Consider the following 16,605-nt stretch of genomic DNA (forward strand, 5'->3'; position numbering starts at 1 on the left):
TGCTGATTTACACATTAGCAGAAGTCAAAGAGTATATATAGAAAGTTCATGAAAGATAACTCTTGGGCCATAAATGTGTTCAAAATTTAAGACATTTGGGCCAGAAATATGTTCAGTATATCAAATATGAACTACTCTCTGGCTGAGGTAACTTCCGAATAAGTCTATGAGTATGTATAAAAATTTAATGTTCAGGGACTCTTTGTCCAAAAATTTGTTCAGTTGGTGAAATATGAAGAAGTCATAAGAAGAAGAATTCTTACATTATAGAAGAAGTCAATGAGCATAAATAGAAAGTTCATGATCGAGGACTTTTGGGCCATAAATAAGTTCAGTTGGTCAAATATGGACTACAGTCATCCTGACTGTATGTTTGATGTTTAAACATCAAAAGGAGTCAATGAGATTTTATTGAAAGATCATGATCTAGGACTCTTGGGCCAGAAATATGTTCAGTATATCAAACATGTGCTAACGCCTGGCTTATGTAATATCAGAAGGAATCAATTAGTATGTATAGAATGTTCAAGATTGAGTACTCTTTAAAAAGAAATCAGTTGGTCAACAATGGACTACTCTATTGCTGATTTAACATCAGTAGAAGTCAATGAACATATATAGAAAGTTTATTATCGATGACTCTTGGTCCAGAAATATGTTCAGAAGGTCAAAAATGGACTTCTCTCTGGCTGTTTTGTTATCAGAAGTTGTCTGTGAGTATATGTAATAACTTAATGTTCAGGCACTCTTTGACCAGAAGTATGTTCAGTTGGTCAAATATGGACTACTGCCAGTCTGATTTAACATCAGAAGGAGTCTATGACTATGTTTAGAAAGATCATGGTCTAGGACTCTTTGTTGCAGAAATATGTTTTCAATGTCAAAATGGACTAATGTCTGGCTTATGTAATAACAGAAGTCAACTTGTATGTATAAAATGTTTAAGATCGAGTACCCTTTGGCCAGAAATCTCTTTAGTAGGTCAGATATGACCTACTGTATTGCTGACGTTACATCAGTAGAAGTCCATATGGAAAGTTCATGTTCTAGGACTCTTGAAATATTTTCAGCAGGTCAAAATTGGACTACTCTCTGGCTGACTTGTTATCATTGTCTGTGAGTATATATAATAAGTTAATGTTCGGGGACTCTGGCTAGAAATCTGTTCAGTAGGTCAAATATGGACTTACCCTTTTTGCTGATTGAATATTAGTTAATAAAAGTTATATGTTTTATGAAATGCAACTGCCACATATATCTCTTCAATGCATGTTGGAATGAGTTAGTTCTTTTATGCTTAGTAATTAAACAGCTATATTATCTCTTCAGGACACAAATGAATAATTTCGTTGTTTTTTGCATGCAATACAACAGCACATGTGATCTCTCCGATGCACAACGGAATTTTCTTGTATTTTATGTTATTCTTAACAACAGCATATATGTTATCTCTCCAATGCACTACGAAATGAGTTTGTTCTTGTATACAATGTGTGTATATATTATATGCTATTTTTAATTGTGCAACAGATTAAATTAATTAACCTCAGAATATGAGTTGTTTTGTTATATTATGTTATGTGTTGTCTCTTCAATGCACAAAGGAATAAGTTAGATCTTGTGAGCAATGCAATGCAACAGCACATTATGTCTTATGTTATGTCTTCATTGTAAAACGGAATGATTTAGTTCTCGATTGCATTATAATGCAACAAGTGCAGAGTTTAAACGTGTGTGCAATGCAATGCGAAAGCACATATATGTGTTGTCTTTGCAATGCACAAAGGAGTTACATCTTGTACGCAATGCAGTACAACAGCACATATGTTATCTCTCTAATGCACAACGGAATGAGTTAGTTCTTGTATGCATTACAACGCAACAAATGCATAGCTTAGGTTATTCTTCAATGCACAACGAAAGTTCGTGTGTGCAATGCAGTGCAATAGACCATGTGACCATAGCACAACAGAATAAGTTAGTTCTTGTATACAATGCAATGAAATGAGTGTATAGATTGTATTCTATTATTCAATGTGCAACGGATTAAGTTAGTTTCTTACATGCAATGAAATAAAACATTGCATATATATCATGTTTTATTCTTAAATAAAAAATTAGATATTTGATGCAATGCAACTGCACATATGTAATATCTTCAGTGTAAGTCGGAATGAGTTAGTTCTTGTATGCATTGAATTGTATGCAACAGCTCATGTTATATTAATCTCTTCAGGACACAAATGAATAAGTTAGTTGTTGAATGCGATGCAATTTCTCCAATTCATAAAGGAATTAGTTCTTGTTGTATTCAAAGCACAACGGAATAAGTTATGCAATGCAACAGCACACGTGTTATCTCTTCACTGCACAACGGAATAAGTTAGGTCTTGTATACAATGCATTGAATTGAGAGCAAAGATTAATGCTGTATTCTTCAATGGTATGTCTCATATGTTATCTATTCAATACACAGTTGTTGCTTGCAATGCAATGCAGCAGCACATATGTTATCTCTTTTGTTGCACAACGGAATATTTCTTGTATGAATTGCAAGCAACAACTTGCATTGAAGAGAAAACATATGTGCTGTTGCATTGCATTTCATAAAATATCTAACTTATTCCGTGGTGTATTTAAGAAGAAAACATGATATATGCAATGTTTCATTTTATTGCATGCAAGAAACTAACTTAATCCGTTGCACATTGAAAAATAGCATATAATCTATGTTCATTGAATTTGTATACAAGAACTAACTGATTTCGTTGTGCATTGCAAAGACAACAAACACATAACATGTGCTTTCGCATTGCATTGCACACACGATCTAACGACGTCCTTTAAAGAATATATAAGATATGCACTTGTTGCATTATAATGCATACAAGAACTAAATCATTCCCTTTGCATTGAAGACAAAACATAACGTAACATGAGCTTTGGCATACAAGAACTAACTCCTTCCGTTGTGCACTGGAGCAATATAACACGTCTAATTTATTCAGTTGTGTATTAGTCCATGATATATACAATGTTTCATTTCATTGCATGCAAGTAACTAACTTAATCAGTTGCAAGTTTAAGTATAGCATATAATAGCATATAAACAGCATATAAATTATGCACTCATTTCATTGGATTGTATACAAGAACCAACTCATTCCGTTGTGCAACGAAGAGATAACGTATGTACTCTTGCATTGCATTACACACACGATGTGCTTTGAAGAATAACATATAAGCTATGCACTTGTTGCATTATAATGCATAGCCTACAATAAATAACTCATTCCAACGTAAAATTGAAGAGAAAACATACGTTGTGTTGCATTGCATGAAATAGCTAACTCATGTTAACTGATGTTAAATCAGCAATAAAGCAGTCCATATTTGACCTACTTACAATGTTTCTGGCCCGAGTCCTCAATCATGAATTTTCTATATATACTCATTGACTTCTAATGATGTCAAATCAGTTATATGGTTAAAGAGTTCCTGAACATTAACTTAAATCCTGAATTCAATTGTTTATACGTATCGACTCCTTCTGATGTTAAATCAGCCAGACAGTATTCCATATTTGAAAACTGAACATGTTTCTCGCCAAAGAATACTCAGTCTTGAGCACTCTATACATATTAATAAACTCTTGATGTTTCATCAGCAAGACATCACCAAAGTGATTAATTATATATAATTATTATTACATATACTAATTAACTCCTTCTGATATCACATAAGCCAGACATTAGTCCATTGTTGACCTTCTTAACATATTTCTGGCCCAGGAGTCAAGCGTCATCGATCATGATCTTTCTATGAATTGTCACTGACTCCTTCTGATGTGATATCAGCCTGACAGTAGTCCATATTTAACCTTCTGAACATGAGTCAATGGGCCATGAGTCAATGGTCATGAACTTTGTATAATCATTGTCTTCTAATGTTACTAATGTAACTTCTAATGTTACTAATGTAATGTAACAGAAAGTTCACTAATGTCAGACAGTTCTCCAAGTTAATATTTGACTAAATAAACATTTTTTGCCCAACACTACTCCATCTTATGCTTTCCATCCATATTGAAATCAGCCGGACAGTAGCAGATATTTGACCTACTGTACAGATTTCTGGCCAAAGAGCACTTAAATTAAATTAGTATCTCTATACTAATTGACTTCTACTGATGTTAAATCAGCCTGACAGTAGTCCACATTTGAACTTCTGAAAATATTTATGGCCCAAGAGTCCTCGATTATGTACTTTCTGTAGAGTTCAATTTGTTAAATAGGTCATATTTCATCTACCTAACAAATTTCTGGCCAAAGAGAACTCGATCTTAAACATTCCATGGATATTAACTGTCTTCTACTAATGTTAAATCAGGATTAGGACCTAGGACTCTTGGACCAGAAATATGTTCAGAATCAAATATGTACTACTCTATTGCTGGTTTAACATCAGAAGTCAATTAGTATGGAGATACTAACCGAGTTTGTGTACTCTTTGACCAAAAATCTGTTCTGTATCAAATCAGATTACTGGCCAAAGAGTGGCTCCAATACACAAAAGCATAGGTCAGATCTTGTGTGCAATGCAATGCAACAGTATTTGCGTTGTTGCAGAACGTTGTTTTAGATAATATATATGCTGTTGCGTTGAAGAGACAACATATGTAGTGTTGCATTGCACACACATCCTCTCGCTGTGCATTGAAGAACAACATATAAGCTATACACTTGTTGCATTTACAATGCATACATCATTCCGTTGTACACTTTAGAGTTAATAATATATATGCTGTTGCATTAAATATATCCTGCTTATTCCGTTGTGTATTGCAGTGTTTCATTTTATTGCATGCTAGAAACTAACTTAATCTATTGCTCAAAGAACATATAATTTATGCACATATTTAATATTTCACCATTGAAGCTATGCACTTGTTGCATTACAACGGATACAAGAAATATTCCGTGTGCAACGAAGAGATAACATATGTGCTGTTGCATTGCATTGACTTATCCCACTGTGTATTTAAGAGATATATTAAGACATAACATCACTTTGAAGAATAGCATAAAATCTATGCACTCATTTCATTGCATTGTAAACAATAACCATCTTATTCCCTTGTGCACTGAAGAGATAACGTGCTGTTGCATTGCACACGCAATCTAACGATGTGCTTTATAGAATAACATAAACCATGCACTAGTTATAATATTGACTAATCAATTGTTTATTTAACATAAGGAGTCGTCAGTAACTATGTATAGAAAGGTCATGATCGAGAACTCGGGCCAAGTAATTAGTATGTGTATAGAATGCTCAAGATCGAGTATACTTTGGCTAGAAATATGTTCAGTTGGTCTAATATTGGCTGTCTAATATTGGTCTAATATCGCTCTTTGGCTGAATTAACATCAGTAGAAGTCAATGAGTATATACAGAAAATTCATGATCGAGGACTCGGGACAGAAATGTTCAGTAGGTCAAATGTAGACTACTGTCTGGCTGATGTAACTTCCGAAGCAATCTATGAGTATATATAATAAGTTAATGTTCAAGGACTCTATATGGTGAAATATGGACTAGACTAGTTGTTGACTGACGTTGGTCTAACTGACCTTAGATCAGAAGGTCTGATAGAGGATTATATGTGCTGTTGCATTGCATCGCATACAAGAAATATCTCGTTTTGTTGTACAACGAAGATATAACGTGCGCTATATTATGTATATATATTATGTGAGATAACGTGATCTCTTACACATTAAAGAATAGCATACAATCTATGCACTCATTTATTGCATTGTATACAATAACCAACCTATTCCCTTGTGCAGTGAAGAGATAACGTGCTGTTGCATTTGTTGCATTGTAAAGCATACAATAACTAACTCATTCAGACGTTCTTCCGACGTTCCAACTAACTTACATTGTAATGTTACATTACTGTTACATTACAATGCATACAATAAATATCTAATTTCCTTCTGCAAAAACTCAAATACTGTTGCATTGCATTGCACACACGATCTAACAATGTGAATAACATAAGAATATGCACTTGTTGCATTACAATGCATACAAGAACTAACTCGTTCCGTTGTGCATTGGAGAGAAAACATATGTACAACTTATTCATTTGTGTATTGAAGAGATAACATATGAGACAACATCACATTGAAGCATGTAATCTAGTCACTCATTTCATTGCATTGTATACAAGAACTAAGTCATTCCGTTGAGCAAGGAAGAGTTAAATAATATATGTGCTATTGCATGCAAGCAACAACTAACTTATCTCTGTGTACTGACGAGATAACATCATGATAATATTGATAATATTTATAATAATATTATTATTATCAATATTATTAATATTGATTATATTATTATTAATATAGATAATACTGATGAGACTGAATATCACATATATTGAAGAATAGCATGTAATCTGTATTACTTAGTTCATAGCATTGTATATAAGAACTAACTTATTCCGTTGCACATTGAAGAGATAACACGTGCTGCTGCATTACATTGCACACAGGTCCTTTCGCTGTGCATTGAAGAACAACATATAAGCTTGATGCACTGGAGAGATAACATGGGCTGTTTCATTGCACTGAAGAGCAACATATAAGCTATGCATTTGTTGCTTTAGACAAAAACATGCAAGAACTAACTCATTCCGTTGTGCACTGGAGAGATAACATATGTGCATTGCATACAACTATTCATTTGTGTATTGAAGAGATAATATATAAAACATAACATAAAATTGAAGCATTTCATTGCATTGTACACAAGAACTAAGTTTATTCCGTCGTGCAGTGAAGAGATAACACATGTGCTGCTGCATTGCATTGCCCAAACGACCTTTCGCTGTGCATTGAAGAACATCATATAAGCTTGTTGCATTACAACGCATACAAGAACTAACTCATCCCGTTGTGCATTGGAGAGATAACATGGGCTGTTGCAATTAGATTACATAAAATATCTAACTTATTCCTTTGTGTATTTAAGAATAAAACGATATTTGCAATGTTTAATTTCATTCCACGCAAGAAACTAACTTAATCCGTTGCACATTGAAGAATAGATTGAAGAATAGCATATAATCTATCATATGCTATTCTTAAATGTGCAACAGATTAAGGTAGTTTCTTGGGTGGAATTAAATGAAACATTGCAAATATCGTTTTATTCTTAAAAACATTGCAAATATGCTATTCTTAAATGTGCAACAGATTAAGTTAGTTTGTTGCTTGCAATGAAATGAAATACTGCATATATAATGGATTAATACACAACGGAAAATGTTCGATTTGCTGCAGCACATGTGTTATCTCTTTACTGCACAACGGAATACGTTAGGTCTTTTATACAATGCAATAAATTGAGCGCACAGATTATAAGGTATTCTATAATTTTATGTCTCATTTCATTGCATTGTATACAAGAACTAACTCATTCCGTTGTGCACTATAACACATGAGGAGTTGATTTGCATTGCACAGGACCTGTCGCTTTGAAGAACAACATATATGCATTATGCACTTGTTGCATTACAATGCATACAAGAATTCATTCCGTTGTGCATTGGATTGATAACATATGTGCGTTGCAATGCATTGGATACAATAACTAACTTATTCATTTGTTTATTGAAGAGGTAAAATATGAGACATGACATCACATTGAAGCATATAGCCTATTCATTAATTTCATCGCATACAACAACTAACTTATTCCGTTGTGCAGTGAAGAGATATCTCACACATCTCGCTCTGCATTGAAGAACAACATATAAGCTTGTTGCATTACAATGCATTTGTTCTTGTGAACTAACTCATTCCTTTGAGCACTGCAGAGATAAAATATGTGCAGTTGCATTGTATTATACATAATATGAAGATTATTATGATTATTGTGTTGCAACACAATGCATGCAAGAAATAACTCATTCTGTTGAGCAAGGAAGTTAAAATATGTGCTGCTGCTGCTGCTGCTGCTGCATGCAAGGAACAACTAACTTATCGCTCTGTGTATTGACGAGATAACATCATGATAATATTGATTATATTATTATCAATATTATTAATATTGACTATATTATTATTATTTGATTAATATAGATAATATTGATGAGACAAAACATCACATTGAAGAATAGCATGTAATCTATATACTCAGTTCATTGCATTGTATACAAGACCACATGTGCTGCTGCATTGCATTGCACACACGATCTAACGATGTGCACTGAAGAATAACATATAAGCTTTTTGCATTGTAATGCATACAAGAACTTGAAGCATGCAAGAGCACACATTGTTATCCGTTGTGCATTGAAGAATAACAAGCTATGCACTTGTTTCAATGTAATGCATACACGAATTAACTCATTCCGCATTGAAGACAACATACTGTATTTGCTCTTGCACTGCAGTGCATAAAATATCTAACATATTCCATTGTGCATTAAAGAGACAACACTTAACATATGTGCTATCGCATTGCATGCACCAACTAACTTATTCCGTTATGCATTGAAAAAATAAATCAATAATGCGTGCTGTTGCATTGCAATGAAAAAGAACTAAAGAACGTTAGGTTGTGCAGTGAAGAGATAACATATGTGCTCTTGCATTGCATTTCACACAATGACCTCTCGCTGTGCATTAAAGAACAACACAGCGGGATATATATATATATATATATATATATATATATATATATATATATATGTGTATATATATATATATATATATATATATGCACGTCGTTAGATCGTGTGTGCAATGCAATGCAACAGCAAATTTTATCTCTTCTTCGCAAGAGATAACAGCACGTTATCTCCTCGTTGCACATCAGAATGAGATATTTCTTGTATGCATTGTAATGCAACAACTTATGTTCTTATGTTATCTCTTCATTACAAAAATAAATATGTTAATGTTTGCAATGCAACAGCCCATATGTAAAGTAGTCCATATTTAAACTTCTTAACATATATCTGGCCCAAGAGTCCTTTATCAGATCTTACGTCAGCCAAGTCCATATTTGACCAATGAACATATTTCTGGCCAAAGAGTCCCTGAACATTCCGTCTCCTTCGGAAGTTACATCAGCCAAGACAGTAGTCTATATTTGTCAAACTGAACATATCTCTTGCCAAACTGTCTTGATCTTGAGCATTCTATGCATACTAGAGTTCTCGATCATGCCCTTTCTATACGTAGTTATTGACTCCTTCTGAATCCTTCTCCTCTCACAAGATCTAACATTTATTTGTGTATTGTAGAGACATCACTCAACATATATGCTTTCGCATTGCATAGAACAACTAACTTAATCCGCTTGTCTACTGAAGACATGAGAAACATATAAGACAACATCATACTAAAGAATAGCATATAATATATGCACATATTTCATTGCTTAGTATACAAGAAGTAACTTATTCCGTTATGCATTGAAGAGAAGTCATATTATGTGTGCTGTTGCATTGCAAGGGCATACAAGAACAAACTCATTTGGTTGTGCAAGTGAAAAGATATAATACGTGCTCTTGCATTGCATTGCACACAAGACCTTTCGCTAAATAAGTTATGTTAAGTCTTCAATGCATTGTGATGGAACAAGTGCATAGCTTATATGTTATTTCTACAAAGCACATAGTTAGATCGTGTGTGCAATGCAATACAACAGCACATGTGTTATCTCTTCGTTGCACAACGGAATAAGATATTTCTTGTATGCAAAAAATGCATCGCTTAACTGTTGTTCTCCAATGTACAGCGAAAGGTCGTTTGTGCAATGCACATGTGTTATTTCTTCACTTCACTATATATATATATATATATGTTATGCACGTGTTGCATTACAATGCAAAAACGAGATAATTCCGTTGTGCACTGGAGAGACACAATATATGATGTTGCATTGCATTGCATAAAACAACTGTCTTATTCATTTGTGTTTTGAAAGAGATAACATAACATGAGTTGTTGCATTACAATGCTTACAAGAAATATCTCATTCCCTTGTGCAAAAACGCAAATACTGTTGTACTGTATAAAACTTAGTATATATATAGCGCTTGTTGCATTGTAATGCATAAAAGAACGAACTCATTCCGACGTGCTCTAAGTGACCGTTACAGTGCATTGAAGAGATAACACGGTTGCATGATATCTGCAATGTTTCATTTCACTGTGTAAGACTTAATTTTCCTTCTAAGACAAAAACTGAGATCAAGCACCCTGCAATAAAGCTATAAAACTCATCTGGCGAGAAGATCTACACCGCCTTGCCCAAACTAAGGACACTTATCTATGCAACCTTCCCCCCCACACACCCACAAGTTATCCAAGAATGCATATTCTATGAATGAGGCATCTTGTGTATCTGTTATTTTTTACTTTTCATGTTTGGTAACATTTTAAATGTCTCAGTGCGATTGGTAAAATGGTAAATGGTAAAATTAGTAAATCTGGCTAAACACCACTCGATCTTGAACATTAGATACTAATTGACTTCTTCTGATATTACATATTACAGACATGATTCCATATTTGACCTTCTGAAAATATTTATGTCCCAAGAGTCCTCGATCATGAACTTTCTATCTTACACTCATCTATATACTAACTGACTCTTTCTGATGTTTTATCAGCCAGACATTAGTCCAAATCTGACAAACTGAACACATATCTGGCAAAAGAGTACTCGATCTTCAAAATTCTGCACATAATAATTGACTGATTCTAATGTTACATAAGCCAGACTGTAGTATATATTTGCCTCAATGTACATATTTCTGGCCAAAGTGTAAGGATTATGCATACTCATTGACTCCTTCTGATGTTAAAATCAGCAATATAGTTGTCCATATTTGACTTACTGAACATTTCTGGCCCAAGAGTCCTCGATCACGAACTTTCTATATATACTCATTGACTTCTACTGATGTTAAATCAGCCAAAGAGCCGTCCATATTAGACCAACTGAACATATTCCTGGCCAAAGAATACTTATTTACATACTAATTGACTCCTTCTGATGTTTCATCAGCCAGACATTAGTCCAAAATTGACTAATTCACTTTGAACATATCTTTTGCCAAACTGTCCTGATCAGTGAAGAGATAACAGATATGCTGTTGCATTGCACTGCACCCACGACCTTTCGCTGTGCACTGAAGAACAACATACAAATAAAAAAGTTAGTTGTTGTATGCAATAAGAACAACATACTGTTGCATTGCATTGCACACACGATCTAACGATGTGCTTTAAAGAATAACATAAAAGCCATTCTCTTGTTGCATTGTAATGCATACAAGAACTAACTCATTCCATCGTGCATGGAAGAGATAACATTTGTAACTTCTTCCGTTGTGTATTTAAGAATAAATACCATGATATTATGCAATGTTACATTAATCCGTTGCACTTTGAAGAATAGCAAATTATCTATGAGATAACATATGTAGTTTCATTGCATTGCGAGCAACAACTAACTTATCCCCCTGTGTATTGAAGAGATAACATAATATCACATTGAAGAATAAACATATATAATCTATGCACTCATTTCAGTGCATTGTACAACAAGAACTAATTAATCCGTTGTGCAGAGATAACACCTGTGCTGCTGCTGCATTGCATTGGACACAACAATCTAACGATGTATTTTAAAGAATAACATATAAGCCTGCTGTGTATTGAAGAACAAAATATAAGCTATGCACTTGTTTCCATGGTAATGAATAAAAGAACTTACTCGTCCCGTTTTACAACGAAGAAATATATAACATATGTATTATATTTATAACATGCAAATAAAAATAACATATCTGTTAAATGACTATGCACACAAAATCTAACTTATTCCTTTGTGCACTGGAGACAACACATAACATAAAATGAGCTGTTGCATCACAAAACATACAAGAACTTACTCATTAGGTTATGCATTGGAGAGATAATGTGCTGTTGCATTGCATTGCATACAGTAACTAATTATTTTGTGTTCTGAAAATGAGCTGTTGCTTTGTAATGCAAACAAGAACTGTTATTCCGACATGCATTGAAGAGAAAACATATGTGCTGTTGCATTGCATTTCATAAAATATCTAATTTATTTCGTTGTGTAAGAAGAAAACATGATATATGCAATGTTTAATTTTATTGCTTGCAAGAAACTAACTTAATCTGTTGCACATTGAAGAAGAGCATATAATGTGTCCACTTAGTTCATTGCATTGTATACAAGAACTAACTTATTCCGTTGTACAGTGAAGTGATAATATTGCACACACGACCTATCGCTGTAGAGTCAAGAATCATCATGAACTTTCAATATACACTTATTGACTTCTCCTGATGGTAAATCAGCAACAGAGTAGTCCATATTTCACCAACTGAACAAATTTCTGAACAAAGAGTCCCTGAATATTATCTTTTTATACATACTAATAGACTTCTTTGGAAACGTTCTATAGATACTAACTGCAATAGAGCAAAAGAGTTGTTGCGCTAATTGACTCCTGATGTTACGTCAGCCATACATTAATCCTTATTTGAATTATTGAACATATTTCTGCCCAAGAGTACTTGATCAGGATCTTTCTATAGATTGTCATTGACTCCTTCTGATGTTACATCAGCCATGTAGTAGTCCATATTTGAATAACTCATCAGATTTTAGGCCAAACATTCGTGAACATTCTATCCATACTAAATGACTCATTCTGAAATTACATAAGGCAGACATTAGTCCATTTTTGAACATCAGAACACATTTCTGGCCCAGGAGACGGCGATCATTTACTTTCCATATATACTCATTGACTTCTACTGATTTTAAATCAGCAATAGACCATATTTGACCTACTGAACAGATATCTCACCAAAGAATATTTGATCTTCAACATTCTATAGATACTTATTGACTTCTACTGATGTTAAATCAGTAATAGGTTACTCAATATTTGACCTACTGGTCAGATTTCTGGACGAAGAGTTGATTGATTATGACCTTTCTATATGTACTCATTGACTTCTACAGATATTAAATCAGCAACAGTGTATTCCATATTTAATGCGTAATCATAGACTTCTTCGGAAGTAATATCAGCTAGACAGTAGTCCATATTTGATCTACTGAAAATATTTCTTGCCCAAGAGTCCTTGATCATGATCTTTCAATAAATACTCGTTACTCCTTCTGATGTTATATCAGCCTGACAGTAGTCCATATTTGACCTACTTTTCAGATTCTATCCAAAGAGTACTCGATGTTGAGCATTCAAATCGACTCCTGATATTGCACAAGCCAGACAATAGTCCATTGTTGACTATCAGAACACTTTTTCCTGCCCAAGAGTTCTAGATAAAGATCTTTCTAAATATACTCATTGACATCTACTGATGTTAAATCAGCAATACATTAGTCCATATTTGACCTACTGGACAAATTTCTCACCAAAGAGTACTCGATCGTCACCATTCTATACATTGACTATTGATATTGTATAAGCCAAACATTAGTCCATTTTTGACCTACTGAACATATTTCTGGCCCAACAGTCCTTGATAATGAACTTTCTATATATACTCATTGACTTCTACTGAGGGTAAACAAGGAATAGCATAGTTCATATTTCACCAACTGAAGAAATTTCTGGACAAAGAGTCCCTGAACTTTAACTTTTTATTCATAATCATAGACTTCTTCGAAAGTGATATCGGCAAGGCAGTAGTCCATATTTGAACTACTGAACATATTTCTGGCCAAAGAGTACTCGATTATAAATTTTGTATATATACACCTACTGATATTAAACCAGCAATAGATTAGTCCATATTTGACCTACTGATCTGATATCTGGCCAAAGAGTACGTGATTTTGAACATTCGATAGATACTAAATGACGTCTTCTGATGTTAAATCAGCAATAAAGTACTCTATATTTGACCTGCTGAACACATTTCTTGCCAAAGAGTACTCGGTCAATTAGTATCTCTATACTAATTGACTTCTACTGATTTTAAATCAGCAAAAAATTAGTCCATATTTGAATCACTTATTAGATTTCTAGCCAAAGAGTACTCGATTTTGAACATTCTATACATACTAATTGACACCGTCTGATATTACATAAGGCAAACATTAGTCCATTTTTGACAATCAGAACATATTTCTGGCCCAAGATTTCTAGATAATGAGATAATGAGTATATATCTTTCTATATATACTCATTGACTTCTACTGATGTTAAATCAGCAATAGATCAGTCCATATTTGACCTACAGGACAAATTTCTCAACAAAAGAGTACTCAATCTTCACCATTCTATACTTACTAATTGACTACTGATATTGCATAAGCCAGAAATTAGTCCATTTTTGACCATCAGAACATTTTTTTCTGGCCTACGAGTACTAAATCACGATCTTTCAATACATTGTCATTGACTCCTTCTGATATTATATCAGCCTGACTGTAGTCCATTTTTGACCATCTGAACATATTTATGGCCCAAGAGATTTCGATCATGAACTTTCTATATATACTCAATGACTTCTGCTGATGTTAAACCAGCCTGACAGTGGTCCATATTTGACCTCATGATCATATTTATGGAACAATAGTCTTCGATCATGAACTTTCGATATATACTCATTGACTTCTACTGATGTTAAATCAACAATAGTGTAGTCCATATTTCACCAACTGAAGAAATTTCTGGACAGAGACCCTGACCTTTAACTTTTTATGCATAATCATAGACTTCTTATGAAGTGACATCAGCTAGACCGTAGTCCATATTTGACCTACTGAACATATTTCTAGCCCAAGAGTCCTGGATCATAATGTTTCTATACATTGCAATTGACTTCTTTAAAATGTTAAATCAGCCTGACAATAGTCCATATTTGATCTTCAAAAGTCCTCGATTATGAACTTTCTATATAAACTCATTGACTTCTGCTGATGTTAAACCAGCCTGACAGTGGTCCATATTTGACCTCATGATCATATTTATGACACCATAGTCTTCGATCATGAACTTTCTATATATACTCATTGACTTCTACTGACGTTCAATCAGCAATAGTGTAGTCCATGTCTCACCAACTGAACAAATTTCTGGACATAAAATCCCTGAACATTAAATTTTAATACGTACTCATAGACTTCTTATGAAGTGACATCAGCCAGACAGTAGACCATGTTCGACCATCTGAACATATTTATGGATAAGAGTCCTCGATCATGAACATTCTATATATACTCATTGACTGATCTTAAATCAGCAATAGATCAGTCCATATTTGACCTACTGGAAAAAATTTCTCACCACAGAGTAATCGATCTTCACAATTCTATACATACTAATTGACTACTGTATTGCATAAGACAGATATTAGTCCATTTTTGACCATCAGAACACTTTTTCTGGACCAAGAGTACTAAATCATGAGCTTTCAATACATTGTCATTGACATCTGCTGATGTTAAACCAGCCTGACAGTGGTCCATATTTGACCTTATGAACATATTTATGGAACAATAGTCTTCAGGTACGAACTTTCTTTATATACTCATTGACTTCTACTGATGTGATATCAGTAATAGTGTAAGTCCATATTTCACCAACTGAACAAAGTTCTGGACATAGAGTCCCCTGAACATTAACTTTTAATACATACTCATAGACTTCTTTGGAAGTAACATTAGCTAGACAGTAGTCCATTTTTGACCATCAGAACATATTTATGGACAAAGAGTTCTAGATAATGATCTTTCTATATATACTCATTGACTTCTACTGATCTTAAATCAGCATTAGATCAATACATATTTGACCTACTAGAAAAATTTCTCACCAAAAGAGTACTCAGTCTTCACCATTCTTTACATAATAATTGACTACTGATATTGCATTTTTGACCATCAGAACATTTTTTCTGGCCTACAAGTACTACATCATGATATATCAATACATTGTCATTGACTCCTTCTGATAATTATATCAGCCTGACTGTAGTCCATATATGACCATCTGAACATATTTATGGCCCAAGAGTCTTCGATTATGAACTTTCTATAAACCTACTGATCTTAAAACAGCAATAGATTAGTCCATATTTGACCTACCAATCTGATTTCTGGCCAAAGAGTACTCGATCTTGAACATTCTACAGATACTAATTGACGTCTACTGATGTTAAATCAGCAATAGAGTGGTGCATATTTGACCTGCCAAACAGATTTCTCGCCAAAGAGTATTCGAATTCAGTTAGTATCTAATTGACTTCTACTGATTTTAAATCAGCAATAGATTAGTCCATATTTGAATCACTCATCAGATTTCTGGCCAAAGAGTACTCAATCTTGAACATTCTATACATACTAATTGACTCCTTCTGATATTGTATAAGGCAGACATTAGTCCATTTTTGACCATCAGAACATATTTCTGGCCCAAGAGTTCTACATAATGATCTTTCTATATATACTCATTGACTTCTACTGATGTTATTAAATCAGCAATAGAGGAGTTGATATTTGACC

The sequence above is a fragment of the Ctenopharyngodon idella genome, chromosome 22, assembly GCF_019924925.1.
Source record: "Ctenopharyngodon idella isolate HZGC_01 chromosome 22, HZGC01, whole genome shotgun sequence".
In the NCBI taxonomy this organism is placed as follows: Eukaryota; Metazoa; Chordata; class Actinopteri; order Cypriniformes; family Xenocyprididae; genus Ctenopharyngodon; species Ctenopharyngodon idella.